This window comes from Cervus elaphus, chromosome 23 (assembly GCF_910594005.1).
Source record: "Cervus elaphus chromosome 23, mCerEla1.1, whole genome shotgun sequence".
Taxonomy (NCBI): Eukaryota; Metazoa; Chordata; class Mammalia; order Artiodactyla; family Cervidae; genus Cervus; species Cervus elaphus.
Genome location: NC_057837.1, coordinates 66041744 through 66055332, shown reverse-complemented (window position 1 = coordinate 66055332; position 13589 = coordinate 66041744). Strand labels below are relative to the sequence as shown.

At 48.0% G+C, this 13589-nt stretch overlaps 1 long non-coding RNA gene across 2 annotated transcripts in view; it reads right to left on the bottom strand.

Moving 5' to 3' along the window:
- Window positions 1–12782: 12782 nt before the first annotated feature.
- Window positions 12783–13589, bottom strand: part of LOC122682103 — a 44004-nt gene continuing 43197 nt past the window's right edge. For both annotated transcript variants that reach the window (XR_006337209.1, XR_006337208.1), the window contains exon 3: window positions 12783–13395. This is a non-coding gene — a long non-coding RNA (uncharacterized LOC122682103). The remainder of the gene's footprint in view (window positions 13396–13589) is intronic.

Below are 13589 nucleotides of genomic sequence, written 5' to 3'. Positions count from 1 at the left end.
ATAGCCTTCCTCTTGACCTGTTGTTTAAGGGTGGATGAGATGCCAGCCAAGATCGTCTTTGGAGAAGGTGCCGTTTGGAGACAGTGCAGTCATGGTGAGAGCAAAATCCAGGAGAGGGTTAATGAGAAAGGAGCTTTTATTGTTCCGGCAGCGGTGGCGGCATCTTTGCAGCAAACTTCACCTGTTTACAGTCCATTAGAAGCCATTATTGCTGTGGCTGGGGTAGATGCACACCTCTGACCTTGACGCGTGTCTGACAGCTGCAGGCAGCAATCTGGAGAGCGGGAGTCATTTCGGCCGCATTTAAAGGGCCACGAGAGGCTGAAGGCCTCTTCCAGTGCCCTTCTCCCTCCCACTCCTGAGCCACAACCTCTGAGAACCAGAGGGCCGAGAAAGGGGCCCAGCCTGGGTTCCAGACCTCTCAAGGGTCCCACCCCCCTGCCACCCCGATTACCACCTTGAGTTTGCAACCTTAATAAAGCAGTGGTGAGCAAATAAGAAACAAATAGACAGCTAGGGCTGCAGAGACTCAGAGAAATTGAGTCCAGGCCTTCCCTCGTGTGTAGGAAAGGAAAGGACCTGCCCAAGGTCAGAAAAAGAGAGTCAGAATGAGAACTGAGCTCCTGGGACTAGCCTCGGCTTTGAGATATTAATGGTAGGAATTTCAGGCAGTGACCAGTGACACGTGGGCAGCAGGACTAAGCAGAGCGGAGGATTTTATATCATGTTACATAGGCAGCTGCCAACCCTGGCTTCAAGAAAGGCAGACCCTGGGCAAGGGTGGCTCCAAGTCAAGTTTTTACTCCCAGCTTCCAAAGTTTGCTTGAGAGAGAGAGAGGAGCCATAGAGAAGATGGGGCAGCTACTGCAGATGCAAAATCAAGTTTTTCTCAAAGCTCTTGCTTTCGTTTTCTGCCCAATTCCCTTCTCTGGTTTTTTGTTTGTTTGTTTTTTTACAAATAACTTTTCTCCTTCAAAATATTTATTGCCCCCAGACTTTTTCATTCCCCTTCTCTCAAAAAAGGATTAAAATCTCATTCATACTCAAGTGTAAATGACTGACAACAGCTCTAAGGCAGCGGCACTCCCTTTAGCAGGACTGTAAGAAAGGGCTAGGAACAAAACTGCACATCCCCGCTTCCCCGCCTAATTACTCTTAATCTTCAGACTTGTACTCAAAAGGCTCTCTTCCAGGAAGTCTTCCTTCACCTCCAGGGACCTGATTCCCTCTATTATACCCCCTCACAGAACTGAGTTCCTTCTATTCAGAGACCTTTGTCTTTTGGTGTGGTTATTTGATGACCATCTGTCACTCACACTTGATTATGAGGTCTCTGAGGGCATCTTTTGCTCTCCAGTGGTTTCTCCAGAGCCTAGTAAAGTCTCTGGAACATAGGAGATGCTCATTAAAAAGTGAATATATTCAGTGAGTGAAACTCGAGGCAACTATAAAGTCTGGACTCTGCCTTCATTCCATGAAGAAGAACCTCCCAGTCCCCTGAAAGCAGTGAGTCTCTCCTAAGATGTTGAGATGGGTCTTGTTGGCACGCCTATCCAGACCCCCTTTCCCAGGCAAGCTTTCTCATCCCCCTGTCACTGGGGGGGGGCACCTCTTCTGGGAGGTTACACCCCACCCCCATCTGGGAGGTTACAACCCCCCCAACCCCATCACCTATCCAGGGGCAGCTCAGAACCAGTGATGACTGACACTGTATGCTCCAGAGCCCCCCGTGGAAAACCTGAGATGACATCTGTGCTCATCCCCTCTCCTTCCCCTCTCCCGCTTCCCGCCCTCCTTTACTGATTTTGCTTAAAAGCACTTCTTCAACAAATCCCATGAGCCAAACCCCTCTCATGCTCTGCTTCTAGGACTCCGACCAGAAGTAGGCACTTCCCATCTTCCCTAGGCTCTAGGTTAACAACATCACCCTAGGAATTAACATTCATTAAGCATCTTCTGTGTGCCAGAGTCCATGCTAGATGCTTTATGTCTAGCATCTAATCCTCACCACCACCTTTTGAGATGGGTCCTGTTATTATTCCCGTGTTATAGAGGAAAAAACTGAGGTTCAGAGAGAGTATATGACTTGTTCAAGATCACACAGTTGATAAATGGTGGACCAGGGATTTGAACCCAGTTCTAGCAAGTGAGGTGATGACGGTTACCTACCACTGTAATACAGGATGAGTACAGTGGGGCTTCCCTGGTGGCTCAGATGGTAAAGAATCTGCCTGCAATGCAGGAGACCCGTGTTGATCCCTGCGTTGGGAAGATCCTCTGTAGAAGGGAATGGCTACCCACTCCAGTATTCTTGCCTGGAGAATTCCATGGACAGAGGATCCTAGCTATAGTCCATGCAGTCGCAAAAGAGTCAGACACTAGTGAGAGACTAACACTTTCACTTTCACTTTTTTTCATAGTTATAATAGCACACACAAAAAAGAGAAATCAACATTGCAGGGAGTTATGGAGGATGGTAAAGAAAACTTTCTCTAAGTAGAAAATATTTGCGTCTTGAAGAAGATGAAGAGGAGGGAAGGCCTCCAAGGCAGAGGGAACAGCATGGGTAAAGGCAAGGAGGCAGAAATCCACATGTGTTTCTATGGATCATTCAGATCCAACAAAAGAGTGTGAGGTACATTGAGGGACGTGCTGCAGATATGGGCCAGGACCAGATCTTAAATGGCTTGGGTACTAAGATAAGGAAACAGGACTTTGTCCTAGAGGAAGTTAGATGCCACTGTTGGGTTTTAAGAAGAGGGATAATAACATGGTATGTTTCTACTTAGGAAGATCACTCATGTTCAGGATGCAAGGTGGATGGGAGAGAAAAACTGGAGCCCAGGAGGATATTTAGGAGAAAGAAGGTGAGAGCGAGATTGTGTTTTAAGGCCATGAGGATACAGAAAAGCAGGTGAATTCAAAAGAGAGTGACTTGTGAGATAAAAATAGCAGGATTAGGGGTCTGGACATGGGAGATGAGGAAGAAAGAGAAGTCTGCGATAACGCCCATGTGTCTGTCATAGGTAGTACCACTTGCCAAAGTGAGAAAAAAAGGGTAGATTTGGATACAAGTATGATGAGCTCAGTTTTTGACATGCCGAATCAAAGGTTTCTCAGGGGTGGTGTTCAGGAGGTAGCAGATAAATGGCCAACCTCTCCTGAAGCTCAGGGCTTCCCTCGTGGCTCAGATGGTTAAGAATTTGCCTGCAATGCACGAGACCTGGGTTCAATCCCTGGGTCGGGAAGATCCCCTGGAGAAGGGAATGGCTACCCACTCCAGTATTCTTGGGCTTCCCTGGTGGCTCAGAATCCACCTGCAATGCAGGAGACCTGGGTTCAATCCCTGGGTTGGGAAGATCTCTTGGAGAAGGGAATGGCTACCCACTCCAGTATTCTTGCCTGGAGAATCCCATGGACAGAGAGGCCTGGTGGACTACAGTCCACAGGATCACAAGGAGTCAGATAACACACTCCTGCAGCTCAAGGGAGAGGTGGGAGGTGAAGTTCTGTACCAGAAACTCTGATCGGCTCTTTGTGACATCATAGAAATGGAGAAGGGGTGGTAAAAGAAGCCCTTGACCATGAAAATAGAATAACTGGTCTAACCCGGTCTTCCATGTTGAACTTCCTGTCCCAGGTGAGCGTGCCAGAATTGAATTCTTTCAACTAAGCCCTTTGGACTTTTTCAAATTCTTTAGGATCACAAGCTTCCTGCTGCCAGGTCCCCGTCCCCCCACCACCTCCACCCCATCGTTTATCCACCCCTCCTCCACACTGCCTTTCCAAAAAAAGAAAGGAAAAAACGGTGGAATGGATGATTTGGGAGCTGCAAACCTCCAAATGGGGAGGTTATATCCTCCAGACAGCAGCATCAATCACCACATTTTCATTATTAAGTAACATCGAGGTATGCAGAGCCGATTCGGCACCTTATCTGAACCTAGCAGCTGTGCCCTAAATTCCAGCCGTGGCGCCTGTCTGCAGGAATTCAGTTGCCTGTGTTTAAAATGAGTGTTAGCATCTATCATTTCCCCACACCAAATGGTTTTGTGTCGGTGGTTGGCAGCACTAATCCGTCACCAGGGTTCTCCACTGCCCAGCTCAATACCCTCTTTGTCACTGTTGGGGGGAGAGGAATGAGAGGCCCCCAGGATGGGGGAAATGTCACTGTGAGGACAACTGCAACATCTGGGACTCTTTCACCAAAAAAAAAAAAAAAGAAAGGCAGGAGGGAGAGGAAAAAACTGTCCATATCTATTGCAGGCTCTGCAATAGACTTCTTATCTCACTGATTATGGGTAGTCAAGGGTCTTCCATCATCCATTCTTTCATTGCTGTTTAGTCCCTAAGTCGTGTCTGACTCTTTGCGACCCCGTGGACTGTAGCCCGCCGGGGTCCTCTGTCCATGGGATTTCCCAAGCAACAAATACTGAAGTGGATTGTCTTTTCCTTCTCTGGGGGATCTTCCCAACATAGGGATCAAACCCGAGTCTCCTGCACTGCAGGCAGATTCTTTACCACTAAGCCACCTAGGAAGCAGTATACCTATGGCTGATTCATGTTGATCTTTAACAGAAAACAAAAAACTCTGTACAGTAATTATCCTTCAATTAAAAAATAAAAAGTTGGTGGGACCTTGCCACAGAGGATGGAAGGCTTTGGCTCTGTGATCTTTCAGCTCTCAAGGATACAGAAATGCAGCACATGTGAGCTGAAGAGGACCTTAAACCACGCCGTCTGGTTTGTCTCAACCTCTTTGGGGATTAAAAAACCTTTTAGGATCCTCTACCCAGAAATATGGGCTTCCCTGGTGGCTCAAATGGTAAAGAATCTGCCTGCAATGCAGGAGACCTGGGTTCAATCCCTGGGTCAGGAAGATCCCCTGGAGAGGGGAATGGTTACCCACTCCAGTATTCTTGCCTGGAGAATCCCATGAACAGAGGAGCCTGGCGGGCTACAGTCCATGGGGTTGCAAAGAGTCGGACATGACTGAGAGACTAACACACACAACCCGAAATATACAGGAATCCAAGATTTTTTCTCATACATATCAAACTTAGACTATTATTTTATGGGATATGTGAACCCCTGATTAAGAATCTTAGATACAGTTTAAACCCCTCATTTGACGGATGGAGAGGCTGAGTCCCCATGGATAGAAGGCTATCTGTCAGAGTCTTCAGAGTAAACAGAATTTTGGGTGGGGTGAATGAATCTCAAGCCAGTGAGATAAAGTTGAAAAAGGAAGGGCTTAAGAGCCAAAAAGACCGGGGTTTGAATCAGCTCCACAACTTTTCTTTACTAGTTGTGTGGCTTGGGAAAAGTCCAGTAGACACACTCTCCAAAGTTCACTTTTCATATATATCTGTGAAATCACATAATAATATCTAGTCTGTAAGACTGCAGGAAGGGTTAGTGTTAATGGAAGTAGGTAGCATGCTGTGATACACATCCAGGTCCCTCATTCAGAACTAAAGGATTTTCCCACCAACGAGGGTGCCATCATCAGAAAGACACCGGTTATCAGTCTCCTTACAGGGATTGCATCAGCTGAAGAGAACGGCTTCACTCAACCTAACACCTTTTCCTAGGGCAGGCTGCATCCCATAACTGACTTATATGGCAGCGTAAAGGCCCGTCCCAACTCAGGACAACTTAAATGTCATCTGATCTTCGAAACCATCCAGAGGGTTGGCTGAGGCCTCTGTGGAGTCTGTATCACAACTCTGCTTTCCCTCTGCTCAGTCCAAACCCCATCCCTTCTCATCCACAGGTGTTGACCCTAAAAAGCACCCCCTAATTGTTAGGAGAAGCACACTGGCTGAAACCGCCCACCCTGGCCAGGCACCATAGTCACCATTTGCGTGAGTTATTTTTACGACAGGAGGTCCTGCTAAGGAACACCAAACTAACAAGCCACCACTAACCAGAAGAGTTCGGGAAACATCAAAAAGAGACACCATGTGTCCTACCACCTCCCAGAAGCCTTCTCACTGGCATCCATCTTGGCAGAGCAATGCATGTGCCACCAGGAAGGACCCTGAGTCAGAACGATTGACCAAAGACAACCCAGAAACTAATCCCATCACCATAAAGCCCAAGACTGTGAACCACGTGGCAGAGCAGTCCTCCTGGGTTCCCTTACCCTCCTGCCCTCTGCCCCGGGCGCCCCTTCCCAATAAAGTCTCTTGTCAACACGTATGTCTCCTTGGACAATTCATTTCTGAGTGTCAGACAAGAGCCCACTTTCGGGCCTTGGAAGGGGTGTCCCCTTCCCGCAAGAAATAAGCACCCTGCATCCTGAGCTCCATTCATCTCAGTCTGCCTTCCAGTAAACCCAGCCTGTGATACAGGACTAGATCAGATCCTGCTGGTTAGCAGGCTCTGGGGTATTTCCCTGATGTTCTTGTTGTGATCTGAGTTTGGAAGCCAGGGCTCCTGACTCCCAGTCAAGAGCCAAAAAGCTATCAGTTCCTGTGTTTCCACTGTCCCATCCCTCTTCTCTGCACGGGCTTGGTGCCCCTTGGAGGGAGAGGATACTCGGGCTGCTGTCATTCTTTCAATCTAACCCTCTGCCTCCCGTTATCAAAATGCCTCAAATAACCAGGTAGAGATGCCTGGGCTGCTTGACAAAGCGATACTCAGGTGCCCTCACTTCTTGAGTTGGAAGGGACAGAGTGAAAGTCATTTGGCTTCGAGTTTGTTTGGATTCAGAATCTGAGGCCCAAGGGGTAGGGATGAGGTGGGGTGGGGGCTGGGGGCCTGCACATCAGGCTGGAAACTAGACTGGGGCGGTGCCTGCGTTATCAGGCTCCCGACTTCTGTTCAAACCATACTGTACCCTGCACTGTCAGCTGTGAAGCCCTGGGTGAGGGGGCTGATGGACAGGCTACGGTCATGAATCCCCTGGGATTCCACTATTCAATGTCCTGAAGATGGTGTCTGAACTGGATCTTGACACTTATGGCAAACTGAGGGTCAGAGTGACCAAAATTGATGATGCCCCCCTTTCCCCTCTCATATCCATTTGGTCTTAAAGAGATACCTGGGGAGAACAACAAATCTGCAACCAGAAAACCCACATATTCGACACTCCAGGCTGATGGACAGGCTAGTCGTGGGTGATGAGTACATGCTATGTGTGAGGCTCTGTGCTCTGGGGAGAATGATGTCTAGTTGCATCTTAGGGGGCTCCAGGAATAGATACACTCACTCATTAAGTAGGTTGTTCAGCAAATATTTACAAAGCCAAGCCCTCTGCTGTGCCCTGGGGAGATACGGTCAACAAGAAAGATGTGATCCTGCCCTAAAAAGGCCACAGCCTAGGGCCTCCCACTCCAATAGGGTCTTCCTGGGGCCTTGTTTCCCTTCAGTTGTGGAGGACATTTCCTTCTAATCATGATGCTTCTGACTTTCATTTAAACTTGTTGGGGGCTTCGTCCTGTGGTCATTGTCCCATTCGCTGTGGCTCTTATCCCAACTTTGAGGAGCCTCCTTCTCACTAGGCCTTACATTTCACACACCCTCTCCTTTGCTTACAACCAGAATCATCTTCTTAAGATAGCTCTAGACTGAACCAGACTGGCAGGAAAGAGGCCAAGGTCAAAAGACCATTCACCACAGTGATTCACTGGCATCACTTGGTGACCAGATGGTGCTTGTTTCTAATCTTTGCCCACCCTCCAGGCCCAAACCCAGAGAGTGGGTGAGACTGCCCATCACTGGTTGGAAGCATCATTTTCCTTTATGAAGGTCTGTCTTGCTATGCTTAGAGTCCCTCTGCAAGGAGTAATTATACTTCCTATCATGAAGACTGGAAAACTGAAGCACAAAGCTGAAAAATGACTTCACCAAGGTCATACTACTCTCCCGAGGTTGAAATTCTGCACTGAATTTAAAGTGAGAAATTGACACACGCAAACACACAGTCAAGAAGAGCAAGTGAAGGTAAGAGGAGAGGCAAAGACAGGGGACAGAATGAAGGAGAGGCAGAGGAAGTAAGAGTGAGAATTCAGCCCAAGTGATGACTTCTTTGCTTTCCAGAGGCATATATCTTTCATTTGACCTTATAAGAGTCTATTTGTGTTGAGATTTTAAATTGAGGACTTTTTCCTTTTAAAAAACATCCCTGCACAGTTAGCATGGTTCTATATTAATTTTTATTCATGCCAGTGGCTTCGGTATTTATTCTCCTCCAAAATCACTGAGATGGAAGGGACAGAGTGAAAGTCATTTGGCTTCGTGTTTGTTTGGATTCAGAACCTGAGGCCCAAGGGGTAGGGATGAGGTGAGATGGGGGCTGGAGGTCTGTACATCAGGCTGGAAACTAGAGGGGGGGGTCCTGACAGTGCTATCAGGCTCCCGATTTCTGTTCAAACCATATTGTACCCTGCACTGTCAGCTGGGAAGCCCCTGGGGTGAGGGGGCTGATGGACAGGCTAGAGTCATGAATCCCCTGGGATTCCACTTTTCAACGTCCTGAAGATGGTTTCTGAACTGGATCTTGAATCTTATGGCAAACTGAGGGTCAGAGTGATCAAGAGGTCAAGTCTGGGCCTGGACATCTGACTTCCTGGGTATGCATCCCAGCTTCACCACTTACAGACTGCATGACCTTCACTTCACCTCTCTGGACCTCGGTTGTTCTCATCTGCAAAATGGGATCAGTAAAAATGATGACTGCCTGAGGCAAGTGTGAGGATTAAAGAAATGACTACCCTTAAAGAACTTGGCTTTATTTAGTGTTTGGCACCCAGTAGGTGCTCAAAAAGTGTTTGTGAGTTGAATGAATATAGTTCATGCACTTGCATAGGAATTCTGCAGGCAAAGGAGGCATGAAAAAGTGATTAAATACATAGGCTCTGGAAACAGTGGGTGCTGTGCTAAGTCACTTCAGTCATGTCCGACTCTGAGACCCAGTGGACTGTAGCCCTCAAGGCTCCTCTGCCCATGGCATTCTCCAGGCAAGAATACTAGAGTGGGTTGCCGTGCTCTCCTCCAGGGGATCTTCCGGACCCAGGGACTGAACTTGCGTCTCTGATGTCTCCTGTATCGGCTGGCAGGTTCTTTACCACTAGCACCACCTCGGAAAACTGGAAACAGACCTGGGTTCAAATCTGTTGTCTATTTCCCTGTTACCTAGGGGTCAGATTGCCTGGATTTGTGCCCTGGCCCTCACCCCTTAATAGCTATATAACTTTGAACTAGTCCATTTACTGCTCTGAGCCTCTGTTTATCCATAACTAAAATGGAGTTGATAATAATACCTACTTCATTGTGTTGCTTGAAGACTAAATTGGAACACACATATAAAGGGCTTAGCATGGTACCTGGCATATAATAAGAACTCGATGAATGTTAGTTCCAAACAAAACATGCCCCATAGATGGGAATTCACAAAGCAGAGAAATGCTGTGGCAGACTGAAAATAAATGGAACTGCAGGTGCAAAGGCCCAGAGGCATAGACAAGCACAGTGTGATAAGCAGGCTGACTGGGACCCATAAGGCATGCCTGGAGCAAAGAGTGAGGGGTTGGGGGAGGCATGCTGTGTTTGTGGCAGGAAGTAATCATGCAGGGCCTTGAATACCCGTCTAGGGAGATTTTTTTTTTTTCTTTCTTTCTTTTTATTCTTGGCTATGCTAGGTCTTCACTGCTGCACATGGGCTTTCTCTAGTTGCAGTGAGAGGGGGCTACTCCCTAGCTGTGGTGCACGGGCTTCTCATTGCCGTGGCTTCTCTTGTCACAGAGCACAGACTTGGTTGCCCCCATGGCACGTGGGATCTTTCTGGACCAGGGATCGAACCCCCATCCCCCACACTGGCAGATGGATTCTTAACCACTGGGCCACCAGGTAAGTCCCATCTAGAGAGTTTTGACTTCTCTCTGAAGGCCACAGGGAGCCACTGAGGGTTTTAATCAGGGGAGGAACATGGTTATATTTGGACAGACTAAGCTCCTATTCCCTGAGGCTGTAATCCATGAAGGCCTTTGCAATCAAGGTGAGATGTCTCATTCCATGGATATGGAAGGCCCAATATAGGGAAGGGTTTGCCCAGTGTGTAGAGTGAGGCTTTGGCAGATTTAAGAGCAGAATTCTGGACTTCAGCCCATTGATTTCTTCCTACCTCCTGGGCTTGGGTAAAGACAGAAAAGGCCCGGCATCCAGGGATACCATTGGAGCAAGGAACTGGATGTTGCATAACAAACAGCGGGGAAAATCTCAGTGGTAAACAACAAGAAGCATTTAATTAGCTAGCAAACCTCTGGGTCAGCAGGGGTGGCTCTGGCTTGGCCCCCATCTCCTCCCAGGACCAGCAGGCCAGGCTGGGCACGCTACTGTGGCGATGGCAGAAGCACCACCACGCATGTGCCGTTCAAGCCTCTGCTCACTGCATCTCTGCTGACATCCCCCTGGCCAAAGCAAGTCCCACAGCTGAGCACTGTTAAGTCAGAATCCCAGTGGGAAGTCACGGCAAAGTAACACGGCAGAGAGCACAGACCTATAACTGGGGAAGCAGCGAGGGACGCAAAAACTTGGAGCCATAGTCCAGGTTACCGCAGACGCTTCTGGGGGCTGTCCAGGGTTCCAGGCTCCCCTCCTGTCCTCGGATGTCCACGTTACCCCAGCTACTCCCCCAAAAAGAGGTGGAGCCACTTCCCTGGTGGCTCAGTGGTTAAGAATCCTCCTGCCAATACAGGGGTCACGGGTTCCATCCCTGGTCCAGAAAGACCCCACATGCTGCAGAGCCACTAAGCCCATGTGCCACAACTAGTGAGCCCACGCTCTAGAACCCAAGAGTCACAACTACTGAAGCCCGCTCTCCCCAGAGCCTGGGCTCTGCAACAAGAGAAGCCACTGCAATGAAAACCCCATGCACTGCAGCTAGAGAGTAGCCCCTGCTGGCCACAACTAGAGAAAGCCCTCGTGGGGCAACGAAGACCCAGAGCCGCCATAAAGAAAGAAAATGCATTTGTTTTAATAAAAAGGAAGAGATGGGGGGAAGGCCAACGCCTTTCCTGAGCACACATACTGAGAGTCCTGCCACGTGCTCTGCAAGCCCATGCTTCATCATGCAGCTCACCCTCCCGTCTGTCATGTCACACCGTCTCCCCCACGGCCCCTTATTCTCCAGCTCGCTCCAGCTTCACTCTAACTCCAGGACCCCAGCTCTCTAGGTGCTCCCCCACCCCAGGACCTTTATCCATGCTGTTCCCTTGGCCACATTTCTCGCTCTTCCCACCCCCACACCTTCAGGTCTCTTAAGAAACCGCCCTGATCCCTCCATCTGAGTCTCCGGTGATTCCCTATGACCGAAGCCTGTTTATTTTTTTTCCGAGCTCTTATCATTGTTTAAAATTGTGTCAATGTGTTGGTCTGATACATGTCTGTCTCTCTCAAGACTGTAAGTAAGCACCTTGAGGGACCTTATCACCTGTACCTTGTACAGGAAGGACCTTCTTCACAGTAGACGTCCAATAAATATCCATTGAAAGCAAGGAAGGAAGGAGGGAGGGAGTGGGGAGGAAAGAGAGACCATGAGGTAAGAATTCTTTATGCCCATTTTACAGATCTAAAAAGACTCAAATAAGGGAAGTTCCTTGCCCATAGGCCCATAGCCACACCTCTAGGAAACTGTGATATAAACCCAGCCCCAAGGGATTCCGTAAGTCTGCTCTTCCCACTAGACCACTGATGACCAAAGATGATCTTAACCTACAAAACACAGAGTCAGTTATGTAGCAAATACCCCTGTGCCCAGTATGTAGCTTAAAAAATAGAACATTATGGAGACCTTTGAGGTCCCCTGAGTTTTTCTTATGAACTCTATCCCTCTCTTCCTGCCTCCCCAGAGGTGACCATCATGTAAAACCATTTGTTTAGCATTTTTAGGCATGTTCCTTAAAAGACTTTTACTCTGGTGTGTATGCTTAAACATTGTCTTGCATATGCATTTATATTGTTTTATATGCATTTAGAGTTCCATATACATAGCGTCATCGTCTGTGTATCTTTCTGCAACCTATTTTTTTCACATGATATTATGTTGTGAGCTTCATCCCTGCAGTTCTAGTTCATTCATTTCGCTGCTGCCTATCGGTCCCTGTATAAATAATCCATGGTTTATTTATCTATTCCCCACATTGATGGACATTCAAGTTGTTCCCAGGTTTATGCAGTGTGTAAACCTTCCTTCAAAAGAAATATTTTGCAGAACCTCAACATAAAAAGCAGATAAAAGCAGAGCTGCTTCGTTTGAGCTGAGGAAGGGGCTGTCGCAGGGGCCTCAGATGGGATTCTACTGCCGGGAAGGCAGCAAATATTCCTGGGGCTTCCCCCAGGCAGTAGGTAGGCGAGAAGGCAAGAGGAGACAAGGCAGAAAGGATGGTATTTAAAAAACAAAATGAGTGAGAGTCATTGCTTACAAGCCCTCTCCAAAGAGCTAGGAAATACTATGCTACATACATACAGATGCTTAAACACACACTTGTGCATGAATACTTATAGTTACATCTATATCTATCTGTAACCATCAGTTCAAGTCAACACCTCCAATTCCAACATAATACATCAGGTTTCTTTCTAGCCTGGGACCCCTGGTTCCCATCAACCTCAATATTTTTATGGGTTTGCTCAGCCCCTGGATGTAAACAAGACTTCAACCACACCAACCCTGTCCTTGGCCCTGTGGCCTCCTTGATCCCGCTGTCTTCTTAGCCCCTGGCCAAGCTGTCACTTCTAAGAGCAGGGAAGGAAAGGGAGTGGGGGAAAGGAGGATGGAGAAAAGAGACAAAGGAGAATCTCCAATTCTCTCTTAAACTGCTCCAGTCAAGCTAAATCTCCCATCGTTCCTCCAAAACTGCTTTGATCAAAGTCACCCATGGCCCCCAGGCTGCTAAACCTAACGGTTAATTCTTAGTTCTCATTTTATTTGCTCTAAAAGTCACGATAGATACAATCGATTATGGTCTCTTCTGGAAACACTTTCTTCACTTGGCTTTGCCTGGTCCCCCTCCCACCTCACTGGCTGCTGCTTTTCTGTATCCTTTGCTGGCCCCTCCTCAAATCCCCATCTATTCAGTCTGGGAACCCCAGGCCTCAGCCCTTGGTCCTCTTCATCGACCTTCACTTGGTAATCTCATCCAGTCTCATGACTTTAAATATCTGGGATTTCCTTGGTGGTCCAGTGGTCAAGAATGCCTTCCAGTGCAGGGAACACTGTTTCGATCCCTGGACGGGGTACTAGGACCCAACATGCTGCAGAGCAACCAAGCCCGTGCTCCCCAACTGCTGGGCTCACACACTCTGGAGCCCGTGGCCACAACCGGAGTGTCTGTGTGCTGCAATGAAAGATCTTGCATGATTCGGTGAAGATCCCTCAACCCCATGCAGCTGAATAAATAAAAACAGTAATGAGTAAATATCATCCTGATGTCTCCCAAGTCCTATCTCTACCCAGAACCTCTCCTCCAGACCTCTAGATCTGTATTAATTTCTTGCAGCTGTCATAACAAATTACCACCAACTGGTTATTCTTACAACTCTGGAGGCTAGAAGTTCAAGATCAAAGTGTTAGCAGGGCTGTT